The sequence below is a fragment of the Macaca fascicularis genome, chromosome 2 (assembly GCF_037993035.2).
Source record: "Macaca fascicularis isolate 582-1 chromosome 2, T2T-MFA8v1.1".
NCBI lineage: Eukaryota > Metazoa > Chordata > Mammalia > Primates > Cercopithecidae > Macaca > Macaca fascicularis.
This window is the reverse complement of record NC_088376.1, coordinates 199,806,028-199,823,403: the sequence shown is the minus strand read 5'-3', so window position 1 is coordinate 199,823,403 and position 17,376 is coordinate 199,806,028. Positions and strand designations below refer to the sequence as shown.

Genomic DNA, 17,376 nt, shown 5'->3' with positions numbered 1-17,376 from the left:
CGACAGCCAAAGGCCTTACTGAATGGAGTCCCAAACTTTGCCCTCATCTAGTATTTCAAGGTCCATGAATAAGGCAAAGTAGACACCAGTCTTCCTCTCTTTCTGTCCCCTAGTCCTTCCCAAATTCCTCCCGAAAAGTTCTCAAATTAATCTGCTTAGCCTCGTCTCTACAGCCAGCTGCCATCACAAGTCCAATTACCGTCCCTTTCTACCAGGATGTAGGAAAGCCTCTGAAATAGTTTCACTTCAGTGTAGCCAGATGAAGGCTCTGAAATGCAAATATAATGTGGGTTGTCTTCTACTTCAGTGGCTCTTAAAATAAACTTATGGCTCTTAAGGTAAGTCTTTAACTAGACCTACAAGAGCTACCATGTTCATTCCCTGATCCAGCTGTCTAGACACTTCCTGTTCCATGCCTTTCCCTGCTGTCTTCAGCCTGACTTCTGTTAGCTCCACAGATGCCTTGCACATCCTACTGCCACATGACTTATGCGTGCCACAGGGTCTGGGCTTGAAAGAATCTTATGCTAGAATACACCTACTCTTATTTCAAATCTCTGCTCTCCCTAATCTTTACAAGAAAGCTAAATGTTGGTTTTATAAACCTAAATAGCACTATATAGCTACCCATGGTAAGAATGATAAGAATCACAATATATAAATCTATTTGTCTGATGCTATTTGTCTGTTTTTCCCACCCTTCTGTAAGATCTGCGGGTCTGGTTTTGCTCACGGTATTTCCCTTATGCTTGGCAGAGTGCTGTTCACATTATAGTACTCAGTAAACCATGTGTTGAATAAATGACAAAAAAGAATGAAGTGCTGACAAGAAAGACCTAACTAAGCAGAATGAGATGAAGTTTAAGAATCATGCATTCTATGACAAGACAGGAAAATATTTTATTTTAAAAAGTTATAACTGATATGTATACATTCAACCTTTAACAGACTGTAAGGCCTACGCGAGGCTTATTTGTATCTGTTTCTAATTTGTAACTCCTCCAACTAATGTTTTTTCTTAGTGAAATGAATTAATGATAATAGATCTATTATTTATGTCCACCATGAAACAAAAATTATAATTTGAAATGCTAATAGTTTTATAATCTGAAACGCTAATAACTTTAGCTTAGTGCATATATACAGCATGCTATAGATTCTTTCAATGAAACTAAGCTCTAGAAAGGGAGGAAATAAACTAGCAATATAAAAGAAAAAATTACTTGGAAACTCATATTCTCTAAGGCTATGTTGAAGCCAAGTGAAATTCAGATTGGATTTTAGATTAGTCATAACAGTCAGTGCTATACAACTTCAGAAGATTAAGTATTACAGTACGTTCTTGGCCTTTACCCTTGGCTGGAATTCTGAAAGGTGGATGCTAAGGAGGATTGACTGCTGAGGAGATATTTAATTAAAGGAACTTTTATTTTAAAATCTGAAAGTCCATTTCAGATAGAAAATAGGGATATATAGGTTGTCATGAGAATACAAAGCAGGAGCACTTCAGATTGCCTGAGCAAGACAGAGAAGAAACTCACACACACTACATTTGAGATAAGCCTTGAAGAATGGGTCAGCAAGGGAAGGCAGGAGATGATTTCACCCAGGAGCACAGGTACAGGAGTGTGTGCTACGCTTGCGGGACCTGCAAGTGGCTTAGTAGGGCCTGAGTATAAAGTGCATTTCGGAGATGGTGAAATATAAGTATGAAGAAATAGCTAAAAGAAGTAACATCTTGGGCTTTGTACACTGAGCAACAGTTTTGGAACCCAGTGGAAGGCAGCCAGAAACCATTAAAAAATTTTAAGCAAGGGATGGGTATCATAAAGGCTGGTTTTAAAGAGCTCACTATTGGCAGCATGAAACTGGACTTAACAGGATGAGCCAAAAAGGAATTAGTGAGGACCCATTTCAAGCAATAAATCTGAAAACCAGGGTCAGGCATGGTGGCTCATGCCTGGAATTCCAGCACTTTGGGAGGTCAAGGCAGGAGGATCACTTGAGCCCAGGAGTTCAAGAAGAGCCTAGGCAACACAAGGAAACCATATCTCTATAAAAAACGTAAACAATTAGCCAGGTGTATGATGCACACCTGGAATCCCAGCAACTCACAAGCTCAGGTGCAATGATCGCCTGGGCCTGGGAAGTCGAGGCTGCAGTGAGCTGGGATCGCACCACTGCACTCCAGCACAGGGACAGACGGAGACACTGTCTCAAAAATAAAGAAAGAAATCCGAGAGCCAGAATCTAGCCATTAACAGACAGAAAGGAAAACAGATGGAAGAATCTCAAGATATTAATTCACAAAATCAACAGAATCTAGCCACTGACAGTATGGAGGAAAAGGAAATGCAAATGCACAGGATGGAGGAGAGGTAGAGAGTAGTGAGTTTCCAAGTTTCTTGTCTCTGTAATGGGTGAAGAGCAGTGTTTCACTGAAGGTAGGGAATAAGAGAGTGAAATTTGGTAAGAGGAAGAAGGGCGAAGAGATAATTCATCCAGTATGAGACATGAAGAATCTGGGATACTTCTAGAATATCCAAACGGTGTTGACAAGCTGTCAATTGTATGTCCCTAAGTTTGACCGCGAAAAAGAAATCTCAGCTGGAAAGTCAATTAGAATAGAGCCACTGATGAAATCCACAGGAAAGATCAAAACTGCCTGGGGAAGCCCAGCTGAGTAGTCCCAGCGCCTCGGCAGGCTGAGGTGGAAGGATCCCTTGAGCCCATGAGTTGCAGGCTGCAGTGTGCTATGATCACATCTGTGAATACCCACTGCACTTCACCCTGGGCAACACAGTAACACCCCATCTCTAAAACTGTTTTTTGTTTAAGTCCAGAGGGATTATGTACAGGAAGTAATGACCAATTACAGAATCTGGATGTCACCCAGGCTCCACTAAAGTGCAGTGTTTCTGAGGGTTTGCTCTGTCCCTAATTTGCAGTCCCCTATAGCGAAACCACAACCAAGTATGGCTTTGGGAATGGAACTCAGGACCAAGTTATTACCATGATGTTTGTACAGAACAATTCAGTAAACATCTCAGCAATAAAAATGTTTTCCATATTATTAAATGATAAATTTCTCAAAAGGCTCTAAGAATACTCTTTCTTCAGATTGTTACTCGGCATTGCTTCAAGGAAGAGCTGCAGTTCTCAGGGTGATTAGTCTGCTAATGCATATTATGGTGTACAAAAGAGGGGTATAATACGCAGCATTTCCCAACTTATTTGGCCACTGAACTCTTTATTTATTTATTTATTTATTTATTGCAGAATATCCCACTGACTGAACTTTGCTTCTAAGAAACACGTTTCAAGAGAAAATATACACTATCGAGCATGTGATAATTTGAGGAGAATGAATAGGATCAGCAAAAAACCTATTATTTGACTATTAAGCCAATACCTTTGGAGGTTATAACAAAATATAGAAATCCCACGTTTCTCATAAAGTATAACCTTCAGAAAAAAGATCTTCCAATTTCTGAGTGATATTTATGAGTGACTGGTTAACTTCAATAATAAAAACCATAAATGGTAATCATCATCTTTATTTAAAAAGTATAATGAAGTATTATTTGTTACAAAGTCTAAGCAGGAAGAAAAGGAAAAGAAAACTACTATTAATTATCCACCATCTTCGTTATTACAACAACTTTATGAAGTGTGTGTTGCTATATCTGTGCCCATATGGAGGAACCGAGACTCTCAGCTGTCATTCAGCTGGGAAGTGGCAGTGCTGGAGTTCAACCCTAGTCAGATTCAACGTCCTTGCTTTTTCAAACTATTCCATAACTACTGCATTCATTAGTTAAAATCCACAGAGAAACATCCTTGTTCATGCTTGCTTCCAACACGGGAGGTGTTCACTTTGATTGCTTACTTTTAAAATAGAGATGATAAAAACATCGAGAAACGGCCAAACCTGTTGACATCTGGTGTGTTTCCCCATGCACAGCATATCTATCTGCAAATGATTTCACAGTTACTTCATTCAGCAGAGACCCTGGTGACGAATACATGGAGACAGAAAGCTTTCCATGTATCATGCCACCTTCTCCAAACACGAGCTCACACTGCTCAGTAAATATCCTTACATGATCAGTTTCTCATATGCTCAGAACCTCAATTCCTACACAATTGTTTGCACAATTAAAATTCAATATCATTGGTTTCCAACTCTTTTTCTGCCCATATACTTCAGGGTTTTGAAAACCTATATCATAAATATATATATAAAACCTATATATATAATATACCATATATAATCTATATCATGGATATATATAACTCTGACTCACTTTCTTAAAGGAGAACTTTAAGGGAGTTACACCAGGTCAAATACGGAAGAGCATATATAAATCTCGGAAGAGTGCAGACGAAAGGCTCCAAGTACCAGATATCAGTGATTGCAATCTTCCGCCCTAGAAGTGGTGTCCACCTTCACTCTGTCACATTTATAATATTATATATTTACGTACAGTATACATATAATATTCTTGACTCATTATTCATAACAAGCTTTCTCTCTTCAATCATAAATTCCACATTCCTATAAGACATCTGATAACCATCATTCTAGTAACGTTCTAGTTATGTTAATTTGTATATATTTTATGTAATAAGATACAAAATCTATATCCCAATTGGCAGAACCAACTTCCAGGTTTCAACCACATTCTGCACAGTAAACGTAATAGTTACAAAGAGGAGGGAGGGGGGGGAAACCACAGACTGATGACGTGAGGCTTTTAAAAAGGAACAAGGATGATACTCTCGCTGATACTGTCAACTGCCCTCTGCAAGAATCCTGATAGAATCTTGAGAATTCACTTCAGGCAAGACCAGTATCAGGGAAAGGGCAGGGGAGGATTCCTTCAACAACTGCCCAGTTGGAAGATAAAATATAAACATGAGTGACTGAAATATCTAAATATTTACACAACCACAGCTGGAAAAAGATATACACGTAAGTGCTAAGTATTTCAAGGAAATATATCAAAGTCACATGAGATTTATGATGAGGAAACCAAACTCCTAGTTGGATGTAAACTGCTTCCCCCTCTGAGAGGTCACTTTTACACAAACACAGAACGTAACCATTAAAGAGACTGCTCTTGTTACTATTCTGCTGAGGTAAGCATAAACATATGTATTAAAAGAATTATATATATAATTTTATTCTTTATTCATGTATATGATTTTATATTTTTTTCTAGCATGACAATATTTATCTTATGGTTTTGTTTATTTGTGTTTCAGGTCTGTTTCTTAAGAGACTGAGAAAAAAGAGTATTTATTTTATTAGTAGTTTTGTTTTGATCCCACTGTTTTCATACTCTGCTGTATAAAATTAGAAAACCTAAAATGATTAAAATATCTGTCTCCATCAAATATCATATTAATGTATCCTGCAGCACAAAAATTCTTATAAAACTTCTAAAAGCACAAGAGGAACAAATTCAGTGAGTAGCTGACAGACACACCATAAATATTAATAGACAATTTGGCGACATCTGTCCAAGGTGCAGACAGGGATGTACAGAATTGCCTCAAGGCAATTATATATATAATATATAAAAACCTATATATTTATATGTAGGTTTAAACCTATATTCTTAAAAGGGCCTTGCTGCTTAACACTTTTATTTAAGTTCCATTTACATTTTAAGGAGCAGAACTGCCTCCAATTATTAACATAAATCCTATCATGGGCACTAATCCTGTAATTTTCCTGTCAGAATTTCATCCTACAAGAAGACATTTGGTAAAAAATAAGAAGGCAGCACCCATTAATTACTCACTGTGTGGAGTAGATTTAAATATCCTCTATTAAGTTACACACATTTCCAAATACTCATGCTTACTATTGAAATAAGAAGTATAAAAACAGTCCACACTCTACAAAAAAAGCTAAGTACTTTCACCTGAAATTATATATAGTACATGAATACAAGGAAAATGGAATGGATTATAATAACTACATGATTACTATATTATGCCATTTTCCTCAGCTACTTTGTTTTATCCTAATGTCTCTTGATTATAAACTTCTACCTAAGAAAACACTATTTAGAGGAGAACTTCTCCAGCCAAAATTTAGAATAACCCTAACATTTAACTGAGTGCCACTGGTAGAATTTATCATCTAAAATGGTTACCAAAATAGACCAAAAGGAAGTTCCAAGAGTGAGTGCCTGGTGTTTTTGTAATATTCCTAAAGAATCTAATATCGTATGGCTATGTCTCCAGAGACAGGAAAAAGATTGGCAGTAGCATAAGTTAAATTTTAGAAACAATTTTGCCTCCCCTCTCCCATTGTTAATAATATATAGACAACTAAGTAGGAGAGGCTTCTCTGTCATGAGACCCAAACATCATAGAAGCTAGAAGGGCAGTAACTGCAGAATTGTCACGATTGAACCAATTCAGGCAAGATTTCATCCTGAGCTGTAGCTAAGGGAATTGGAAGGTTGAAGCTGGCTGGCTGAGTTCATTTTTCCTATTTGCCCCTTAGTAAAATGCTCAAGTAACATGCAAACTGAAGAATTTTACTTTCTGTAAAATACCAAACAAATATATTTGCATGTGTTAAAGTTCAAATTCTCTCAATCTCCCATCCACCAATCTATCCATCAGTTGTTTACTTGTATATTATTCCTATACTGTAGTATGAATTGTGTTAAGCACTGGCAGCACAAAGAAACATGAAATAGAATCCCCGATCTTAACAGCCTTTTAAGTCTACCAAGGGAGGCAGAAATATTAACATGGAAAATACTGAAAAATAAGAGCCATACAAGATAAGACAATAGTAGAAGAAACTGGAATCAAAGGAAGAAACAGCGTGAGGGTGGAGGGGCATAAACTACTATAACATCTAGGGGGAAAGTAATTAAAACTAGAGACGGGATTCAAATGGTCTGGGTTCAAATCTAGCCTCTGGAACTTCTGAGTTGTTTGAACTCGAATAAATTGCTTAAACTCTCTGAATATTAGTTTCTCCATCTGTAAAATGAGGCTAAAATAATACCTACACTTTATAGGTTAGCATAAGTTCCAATGCGCAAAATAATATTACATTGATCCACGAGTTGGAACCATCAATCAAGTATTTTGGAAGTCATCATAAGCACCATTATTTGATTTTAGATTCTCCTCCTAACTCTCTTCTGGAATTACATTAGGATTCTTAGTAATCTGTAGAAGAATTAATTATTTTCCCTAGATTTTTAAGAAGCACTGAAAATAAAGCTAAATCTTTAGTTTTAGTTGAGCATTCAACTTAAAATAATTTTCTACGTACACAGGTCATGGCAAGTTTTGGCATAATTCCAGCAAAACATCATTCAAAGGAGAGAAAAGAAAAAAAAACTACAGCATTTAGCATAGCCAACTTACTGTTTCACTGAGAAGCACCAGAGACTGGTAACTAAAGCCATCTATAGTAAAGCATCTCTGTTCCTTGTGAACACATTCCAAATATATCCACTGAGTAAATGTATTGCTTTCAAAATTTTAAAGACACACTAGTGCTTTTAAAATATTACTGAGTGAATAGTCATGTTGTTTTTCATTTCCTTTTCATTAAAAATACAAATATACTATGGGTAGCCAGAGTATAGGCTGTTTGTAATTGTGCATCCATAATACTCATTCTAATGGACCAAAACATTTAGGTCTGAAAATAGAATATAATACAACAAATATAACACAATATAATATAGTGGCTTATTTCAGCTGTTAGAACCAATCAGACCTTTGAAATGTTCACTGACAAAGGAATTTGGGCAATATTTTCAATGGTGAAAAACATATTTGGGTGGTCCTATGATTTTTTTATTGCTATGGAAATATAGTTAATTATAATCTTGAGTTTTCTTTATATTAGAACAAATTATATGGTACTGCAATCAACGTGAATCTGTGCTTCATTTCTTTCCTTACAATATAGACATAGCAGATGGTTATATATTTGAGCCAACAATAACCTCAATATACAGAACATGAGAAGATTCCTCTATTGAAGTGGCAACTTAAAAGTACTCTTAGAACTTACAAAATAAACCTTGCTTACCAAAACTACTTTGTTCTCAATTTAAATTTCTAAGGAGAGAATATTTTTTTTCTTAAGTTAATCTTACTTTTGTGTCTAAAACCTTTTATTCTTTTTTAAATTTTAGGTTCATGGGTACATGTGCAGGTTTGTTACAGAGGTAAACTGTGTGTCATCAGGGTTTGGTGCACAGATTATTTCATCACCAAGCTGATAAGCATGGTACCCGATAGGTATTTTTTCTGAACCTCTCCCTCCTTCCCAACCTCCACCCTCTGGTAAACCCCAGTGTCTGTGGTTCCCCTCTTTGTGTCCATGTGTTCTCACTGTACAACCATGTTTTTAAGCTATCCGTTTAAAGTACGTAAAAACAAGTATGAATATAACAAAATTCCTTAACCATAGGAAGGTTTTTAAAATGATCATTAAAGTAATATTTTTGAGTTCTTTGTCTAAAGAGTTACATTAGATTTTCATGGAATCTGTATATTATAGATATAATTTGCCAAAAGTCAACAACCTAAAATCAATTAAAGTACTAAAAATAAAGCTTTCAACTTTTGAATTAGGCAATATCACTTGTGTTATACTTCAGTAACCCTTGATTCTAGGTGGGCTACTAATGTCTGCAAGATAGCATATGGGATTGCAATTTTAAGGCTAACTGTCTAAAAACAATTACACTTTTAGAAAACAAAATACTTAAAATAACCTTTTAAAGGATTACCGAGAAATCCCTATAGGAATGCTGTCAACTTCACTCATTTTAAAAACTCAGTCAGTACTTCTGACATGAGTAAGAATTTCTGAAGAAAACCTTTTACACATTAGCAAACTAGCTGCATTCTTCCTCTCCTGATATCTTCCTCATCTCTTTCTCATTATATCTTGGCTTTAGCTCTTGCAGATTCTAAGGGCACCCTAACAAGATACTGAGAAGCAGCTTCTAATCATTTAGCACACAAGATATAGAAATCTGAAAGGTATTCCAAATGTTAACTTAAAATCTAAATTTTAAGTAATCATAAATACTTAAACAGCATCTCATGGTATATACTTCAGTAAATATTTAAATGAGTAATTAGTAATCTTTATTTTCTAAAGGGGTAAGTAAATAATTCATCATTCCAAAAGAAATGTCTAGTTGATCTAATAGACAAAATAAGCCATAAATAAAATATTTTAAAAATTATTAACATGTATACAGCTTAACATATACACAACTTTTAATGCAAAAACATTAGAATCCCCCAAATTTTCCTAATTCTAAAAACATTTTATTATTGATAATATGTCTACATGCATTTGTGATTTTGTATTTTAATGCAACTTTGAAAGGGAAATCTATTACTTTAGTAACTATCTTGAGAGTGGTTTAATTCTTAATTTTGAAGGAAGAAAGCCATAAAAACAAGTTTTGTTGAAATACTTGTGTTTAACTAAACAATTAACCATAACTGAAATATTTCCACATCCCCATTGCCTGGAACAGCACCTAGCATGTGGCAGGTACTCAATAAACATCTGTTGAATGAGTAATCAATAATAATGGAAGAAGAAAACGTTAAGTGATCCCATAGGTATTTATACCTAGTGGTATAGACAAGCATCATTCTTGGAGCAGTCAGTGTACCTCTGAGCCGAAGAGAAAATAAGGAATAGGCTTAATTCTGCTTATGGGAAGCAGAAATCCACAAGGGAAGGGAGCCCTGAAGACACAGCCTTCCTGTAAGCAATCGGCAATACAAGGCTCTTGGCCCATTCATAGCTGGAAGCTCTCCTTAAATTTAATTCTGAGGACACTGAAATCTGAAACCGGAACACAGTATCACGTGTGGTACAAATACGAGAATTAACAGAGGTGTAAGTTGTACAATTCCAGCTTAAAAGACAGATTGAGGAAAAGAGAGACAGAAAAAGAGACACAGAAGAAAGGTCTGAGAAGAATCTTAACATTATTTCTTAGAGGCTGTTGAGAAACGTATAGTTTTTGTTTCCTTCTCTATAAGCGTGTGTCGTTTCTAAATAATCCATGATCTTCTGGTGTTATTTTCATAATAAAATATTTTATTTTAGAAGTTCCAAAAACCAACAAACGTTTTTTGGGAAAGTATGGAGAAAATAAAACTGAACCTTTGTTAACTCTTTTGTGTTCATTTATTTACCCAAAATATATGTACTAAACGTCCATGCTGCACCAGGTCTGTGCTAGGTACTGGTGATACAAGAATGCAAAAAAAACCTTAAAAAAAAAACAGTAAGTAGTACCTGTCTCTCTCTCTCTTTTCTTCTAGTTATTAAAGATGCAAAGTTAATAAAAATGACAAGTGACACTGTATGCACTTAAACGGTGCATATGCACTTATATACCTCTTAGAAAACTTTTTAACATAGGGGTCCATAAACAACCATTGAGCAAATGTGAAAGTTGTGCATGCAGAACTGCACGCAGCACAGTTAGAATGAGGGGAAGCAAATGCCTCTGACAAAAATAAGCTTTCCTGGAAATGCGAAAAGCCTGAGTGAGATTACATGAATAGGGACCACAAACCCTGAGGCGCATAGCTGCTCAGTCATGCCCTGTGTGATCCCCAGGAGTTAAAAGACTGGATATGGATTTAAACCGATTAACAGGTATCAATTGCCGCTTCTCTTTAGGAGGCAAATAGACCTAATTATCTTACTTATCTTCCATGCCATTACAAGCTAATTCCTGGTCTACACTGCCCAGGGAAAATCACTTATTTAAACTTTAAATTATTTTTCACTTCACATTTGATTATTTTTAAGCATGTGTGAGATCCTTCAATAACAATAAATTAAACCCAATTACATTATCAAAATATACTTTCTTCCTACTCAGCCTGTAATAACTGGTAATAACTGATATATCTCAATATGATGGGTTTTGCTCCAGCTTTCTACTAGCACAGAAACTACAACTGAGATAGAGAGAGGTGAGCATAAGGTTCTTGTTTTTTTAAATATATAAATTTACTTTGTCATTAATGTTAAGACAATATATAATACAGTCTTTTAAAAAATAAGAGGATTTTTTTTTGAAATAAGTATTTTGTTGACTACACATATGCATAAACATCTGCTTTGGAGAAACCTAGAGTGAGGTTTAAAATATAGATAACTCTTTCTTACCTATTCAATCATAATCTCTGGGTACAAAGACTAGTCACTGGTCTTTACAGGCATGCAAGGTGATTTCTAACGTACCCTAAAGTTTGGGAATCTTATTCCTTAAAGAGCTTTGAAATAAAACATTCAAACATTTGTTAATTCTCAAAATAACTTTAAACTGTAGTTGGAGAGATATTCAAGTTATAATTCTTATTTATCCATTAGGCTAATAATTCCAAATATTGATGTGTTCGAGAATTAGATACATCTCATCATTTTAGGACCAACTTCTGAGAAATGCCTTCCAATAAGTACCCTCAGTGTGAAAACAGGAATATCTCTTCTTCTGAACACAACTTTCAAATAAAACAATATATTAAAAAATGCACGTATTTCAAGTTTATTGATGACTTAGTAAGATTAACCAATTCTTTTAAATACAGGAAACTTCTCCTGGGTTGACCAATTCATCCCAGTTTAACCAGGATCACTCCAGTTTTATAGTTAAAGTTTACCTCAATCAGTCCCTGGTAAACCAGGATGCTTGGTCACCCTTTCGTCGTCGTCGTCGTCTTTTTTTTTTTTCCTTGAGTTCAGGTCTTCGCCCAGGTTGGAGTGCAGTGGTGTGACCTTGGCTCTCTGCAGCCTCAACCTCCCAGGCTCAAGCAATCCTCCCACCTGGGACCACAGGCGTACACCACCACACCCAGCTAGGTGTACACCACCACACCACCACACCCAGCTCATTTTGTTTATTTTTAGTATAGATTTTACTATGTTGCCAGATGTGTCTCGAACTCCTGAGCTCAAGCCATCCTCCTGCCTCAGCTTCCCACAGCGGTGGGATTACAGGCATGAGCACAGTACCGGCCCCCTTTCTTCTTAAGTCAAGTGGAACAGACTGAAAGAGCAAATATCCCATCCAAAAAAAGTAATCATAGTAACTAGTACCAACAAGCATATTCAAATTGTCCTATGATGTAAACTGTTTTAAAACAAAGAATGCATTACATCCTAAACTACAGCAAATAAACATCACGGTCGGGGGGTGGGGGGGTCGGTGGTAAAGGAAAAGTATCAGAAGTTCTTGGCTGACTTATTAACCAAATTTAAAAAAAAAAAGTTTACTGAAAGGCAATATGTGTGAAAGAAAGGGACTGTCACATGACTATCATATTTGATAAACTGTAGTTTTATTACAAGAGTAGAATAGTCTACCCACTGTGAAAATACAGAAATAAATCCAACGCAAAGAGGAAAACTATCGTAAATTCTCTACTTGTTTTTTATGTTAATTTGAAACCCACAGGAATAATAATTGTTAAATGGCAGAGACCCGAGAAGAAAATAATCTAAAACAATGCATGGAAGTAAAATTATTTCAACTCAACAAATATTTACTGAGTAACTATTCTATACAGACCCCTATCGATTGCAGATAGAAGCCCAAAATTTATAGCATTTATGGGCCTGTGATATAAGTATAGTAGACAAGGGAAGAAAGAACAGATCCACAAAAGTTCAATACAGAGCTATATCATAGATTTGCTAAAAGTTTTGTAAATTCACCCACTATGTGATCAACAAGGGATATATGCCACCTAAAAGCTTCACAATGATACCATGAAAAGCGATATAGCAAGATGTGACAATAGAGTATCCAGTGGTTAATACACAGACAGCACAACATTTCAGCAATGGTAATTCCTTGATCATTTTCACCTGATTCACAACTGGGGTTAGCTTGGAGGCGGAAAAGGTACAATCAAGGATTATTAGTCAAAAGTACATGCTTTTGGGGAGTGGGGGAGGGTGGCAGGGTTAAATTGTAAGATCGAAAAAACAGCCAGCTCCTTCTGCAGCAAAAATTATCTAATCGAGCCGGGAAATAGCGGTGCCTGTATCCCAGCTACTCGGGAGGCTGAGGTGGGAGGATTACTTGAGGCCAGAAATGTAAGGCTGTAATGAAGCTAAGACCACACCCGTGACTAGTCGCTGCACTCCAGCCATCTCTAAAAAATATAGAAAATAGAAAATTAAATCTAAACTTAATTTTTTAAAAAAACTTATCTAATCAGAAATACAGTGCTATTAAAAATGAAAATCTGTAAATATCTACCAATGCAAATAGTGGTAATATTAATATATAATATAGCAATATACTTTTATAATATAGTGTTAATATATAGCAATATATTTTATAATATATTAATATATTATATAGTAATATGTATTTGTAATATCTATTATATATTTTATATATTATATATAAACTTAAAACAATTATTTTATATTTACCTGACTAAAAACACTATGGAAGAAGACCAGTTAAAGGAATACATAATGGGTCCGGGCACGGTGGCTCACACCTGTAATCCCAGCACTTTGGGAGGAGGAGGCAGGCAAATCACGAGGTCAGGAGATCGAGACCATCCTGGCTAACATGAGGAAACCCCGTCTCCACTAAAAGTACAAAAGGTTAGCTGGGTATTGTGGCGGGTGCCTGTAGTCTCAATTACTCGGGAGGCTGAGGCAGGAGAATCACTTGAACTCAGGAGGTGGAGGTTGCAGTGAGCCGAGATTGCGCCACTGCACTCCAACCTGGGCAACGAAGCGAGACTGTCTCAAGAAAAAAAAAAACAAAACAAAACACATACACACAAAATGGCACAGGGTACAGAAAATACTTAAGGAATTAAGTGTTTTTACTGGTTTTTCCCTTCATAGACTTTTTACTTGGCGAACTGTAAGCAGATCTGTTCTTTTAGTGTTTTCTGTTTTGCATCACCCTCATCATGGCAATACACTGTATGCATAGTCAAATGGAATCTTATTTATGCCACTTTTCAGAATTCCCATTTTCCTTCATAATAGTTTTGAACCACAATGTACAAAACACTATTTTAACTGCAATTTATAGAAAATTCCCTCTCTCTGAATTATTACCACTATACATATACTGGCAATACTTTCGTGACCTTCAAACTTAGATGTTTATCCCTCTTCGCAAATCTGACACCCAAAAGTATGCAAAAGCCCTACCGAATTACAATTGTAAATTTTTCATACAAAAAAAATTTGAAAAGTCAGGGAGAAAAGAATCAAAATTTTTATGGAACATAAGATGCATAGGAGATAGTCAAGATGACATTGCTACCTTGTATAATCCACAGAATACTTAGTCTTAGTTTTGCACAGTTAGCTACATTGATGTGTTTAAGAATAGTAAGAACAAATGGAGCTTTCTCAAAACACCTCAAAAGCACACAAGCAAGATTTTTAAATAATTATCTCATTTGTCTTGAATGTCAGGTTAGAAAAACAGCTAAAATGTACTTATGTTCCAATTTTAGCAGTTGTATTAATTCTCATAATACCCACAACATTCTGAAGTGGGCACTATTATTATCCCTAATTTGTAGATGAGACAACTGAGGCACAGAAATGAAATAACTCATCCCAAATTTCACAGACACTAACAAGTGGAACTAATATTCAGACTCCTACAGTCTGTTCCAGAATGTGGACACTGAACCACTGAACTATAATGTAAAATAGTGCAATGGTATAAGAATTCACCTTGTACAAGAATGTACTGCACAGACCCAGAAATTTTTTTAAGTCCTCAAATTTAATTTAAATCTAAGAAAACTACAAAACATACTTTTGTTGTATGTGGCAGTTGGGAGGACAGAAGGCAGTAGATTCACAGTCACATTACTTGGGCTTTTCTTCTAGGCCCAGGTTTTTTGTTTTTTTTTTTTACCTCTCTACCCTCAGTTACTGGGTCAGTTTCTTCATCCATAAAACGAGGTTAATACAGCATGTTAAAGCTGGAATAAGAACAGATAAATTTGTCAACCCTCACATTTTCCAAACAAAGGAAAAGTAATCACTAGTGAAAATACTTGATCAAAGTTGACAACAAATAATCCCTGTCACTAGAACCAGGATCCGGTTCTTCTAACTCCCATGCACACAAAGTTAGCAGGAAAACTTTCCGTAAAAGACACGAAGGAAGAGAAGTTCTTTGCCGGTTCAGGATGTGCTTCAAAGTGCCTGTGAATTCTTGAAAGTGGAATGCAAAGTTCTCTGGGTGTGAATGAAGCTATAAACACAACAGTCTTAGAAGAGGGTCTAACCTTTAAAAATATAAGAACAATTTTCTTTACTTTTTTAGGTGCATTTTTAAAAAGCTCAGCATGGTAAATCACTTGCACAATACTTCCCGAATAATTTACAGTGAGCTGAGAGTCAAATTAAAACTGTAAACGCCGGGGCCTGCCATCCTTCCATGGTACTGTCAGAGAATACTGCTTCTCTGCCTTGTCATTTTAAAACTTCTTTTCACATCTACTGTTCTCCTGATGCCAGACTCAGTACAAGACGAAGTAACACCTGTTATTATTATCCCTTGCCCAAGCAGGAAGTTCAAGTTATTTTCTGGTGGGAAGTAGTTTAGCAGATATTAATATTCTTAAGAAAGACAGCAGCAATAGCAGGCACTCGGTGTTGAGCATGGATTATCTTAGTATCCTGCAGTTACGTATTGGGCATTGGATACATGTCATCTCATACTTGGTATATATTACCTTGCAATGCTGATGATAGGAGGGTGGGTATGAAGAACTAACCCTATCCTTCAAAACCTGATACAAATCTTATAATCTAGGAGTCTGGTATTTAGAAAGTTTATTGTTTTCAAGTTGAGAGAGCCTGGAGTCCAAGAAATATGGGATGAAGTACCAAAAGCAAAATATACACAGTACATTTCCAAAGAGAGAAGACAATCAAAAGTTAAGTGGGCAGACTCTCTTCACAAAGAAGATGAGGTCTTGGACGAACATGGTGGGTTGGAAATAATTTGAGTGGATCAGAGATTCTTTACCTCTGAAATTATTTGGAGTTTTGTGTTTATAAACATATATGCATTTTTTTAAAGAGAAGATCCAGAGAAAAGGTCTTCAGATTCTTTAAGAAGGTCGTTAATGGAAAACAAATTTTAAAATAAAAAACAAAACAGTAGATGCGTTAGTTTCTTTGGGCTTCAATAACAAAGTACCACAAAATGAGTGACTCCTACAACAGAAATGTATTGAATTGCCTCACAGCTCTGGAGGTTGGAAGTCTCAGATCAAGGTGTCAGTAGGGTTGGTTACTTCTCAGGGCAGTGAGGGAGAATTTGCTCCACCTCTCTCTCCACCTTCTAGTGGTTTCCTGGCAGTTTCCCAGCGGCGGCTGCATCACCTATCCTGACCCCTGTCTTTATATTTACCTGGTGTTCTCCTTATCTCTCTATCTCTGTGTCCAAATTTCCCCTTTCTATAAGGACACAGTGATATTGGATTAGGGCCCACCCTAATGACCTCACCTTATCTCTAGCATTTGCAAAGACCTTATCTTCAGATAATGTTGCATTCACAGGTACTGGAGGTTAGGCCTTCAACAACATTTTGGGGGACAAAATTCAACCCTTAACCATAGGGCAAGCAGAGATATAGGGAAAGCATGTCTCAAATGGGGTGTGCAGGGGCAGAAAGGGAACAAGAAGAAGCCTGGCATGGTTTATATGAAGGGCTCAGTTACAGACCAGTGAAAATCGGAGTTAAAAGGCAAACTTTGGCCAAACTGTAGAGACCTAAATAAGTTCAAAAAAAGTCTTTTTGTTCTTAGCCTATTAGCAACACAGAATTTCTTAAAAGACTTTGGGAAGTGCAGTGACATGATGAAAAGGCTGGTTAGGAGCACTCAATTCACAGGGCGAGGCAGGATGAAGAGCAGCACGAGGAGACTCGAAATCTGCAAAGATAACCATCCCCATAATACAGGAATGAAAGAACAAAGGGCATAAAAATGAATCCGAAATGAAAAAGTGTGAGAGGCGATATGAAGAAAGAACTCATACAACTCAGTCCAACGGCTCCAAGTTTAAAGGGTCTAAAAGATAAGAGGAAAGCAAGCTTAGCTTTTTGTTTATTTGTTTGTTTCTTATTTTAAACCTGTGTTTCATTTGAAACCTTGTTTTTTATTTTTTGTTTCTGTAGAGACAGATTCTCTCTATGTTGCCCAGGCTGGTCTCAAACTCCTGGGCTAAATCCCCCGTGCTGGGATTACAGGCACGAGCCACTGAGCCCGGCCTATGTTTCACTCTGAGAATGCAAAAAATACTGTCAATTTAAGGT

At 36.3% G+C, this 17,376-nt stretch overlaps 1 protein-coding gene across 8 annotated transcripts in view; it reads right to left on the bottom strand.

Annotated features, from left to right (window-relative positions):
• The window catches only part of ROBO1 (roundabout guidance receptor 1), a 1,154,304-nt gene that overhangs the window by 335,199 nt on the left and 801,729 nt on the right, over positions 1-17,376 (bottom strand). The window lies entirely within an intron of this gene.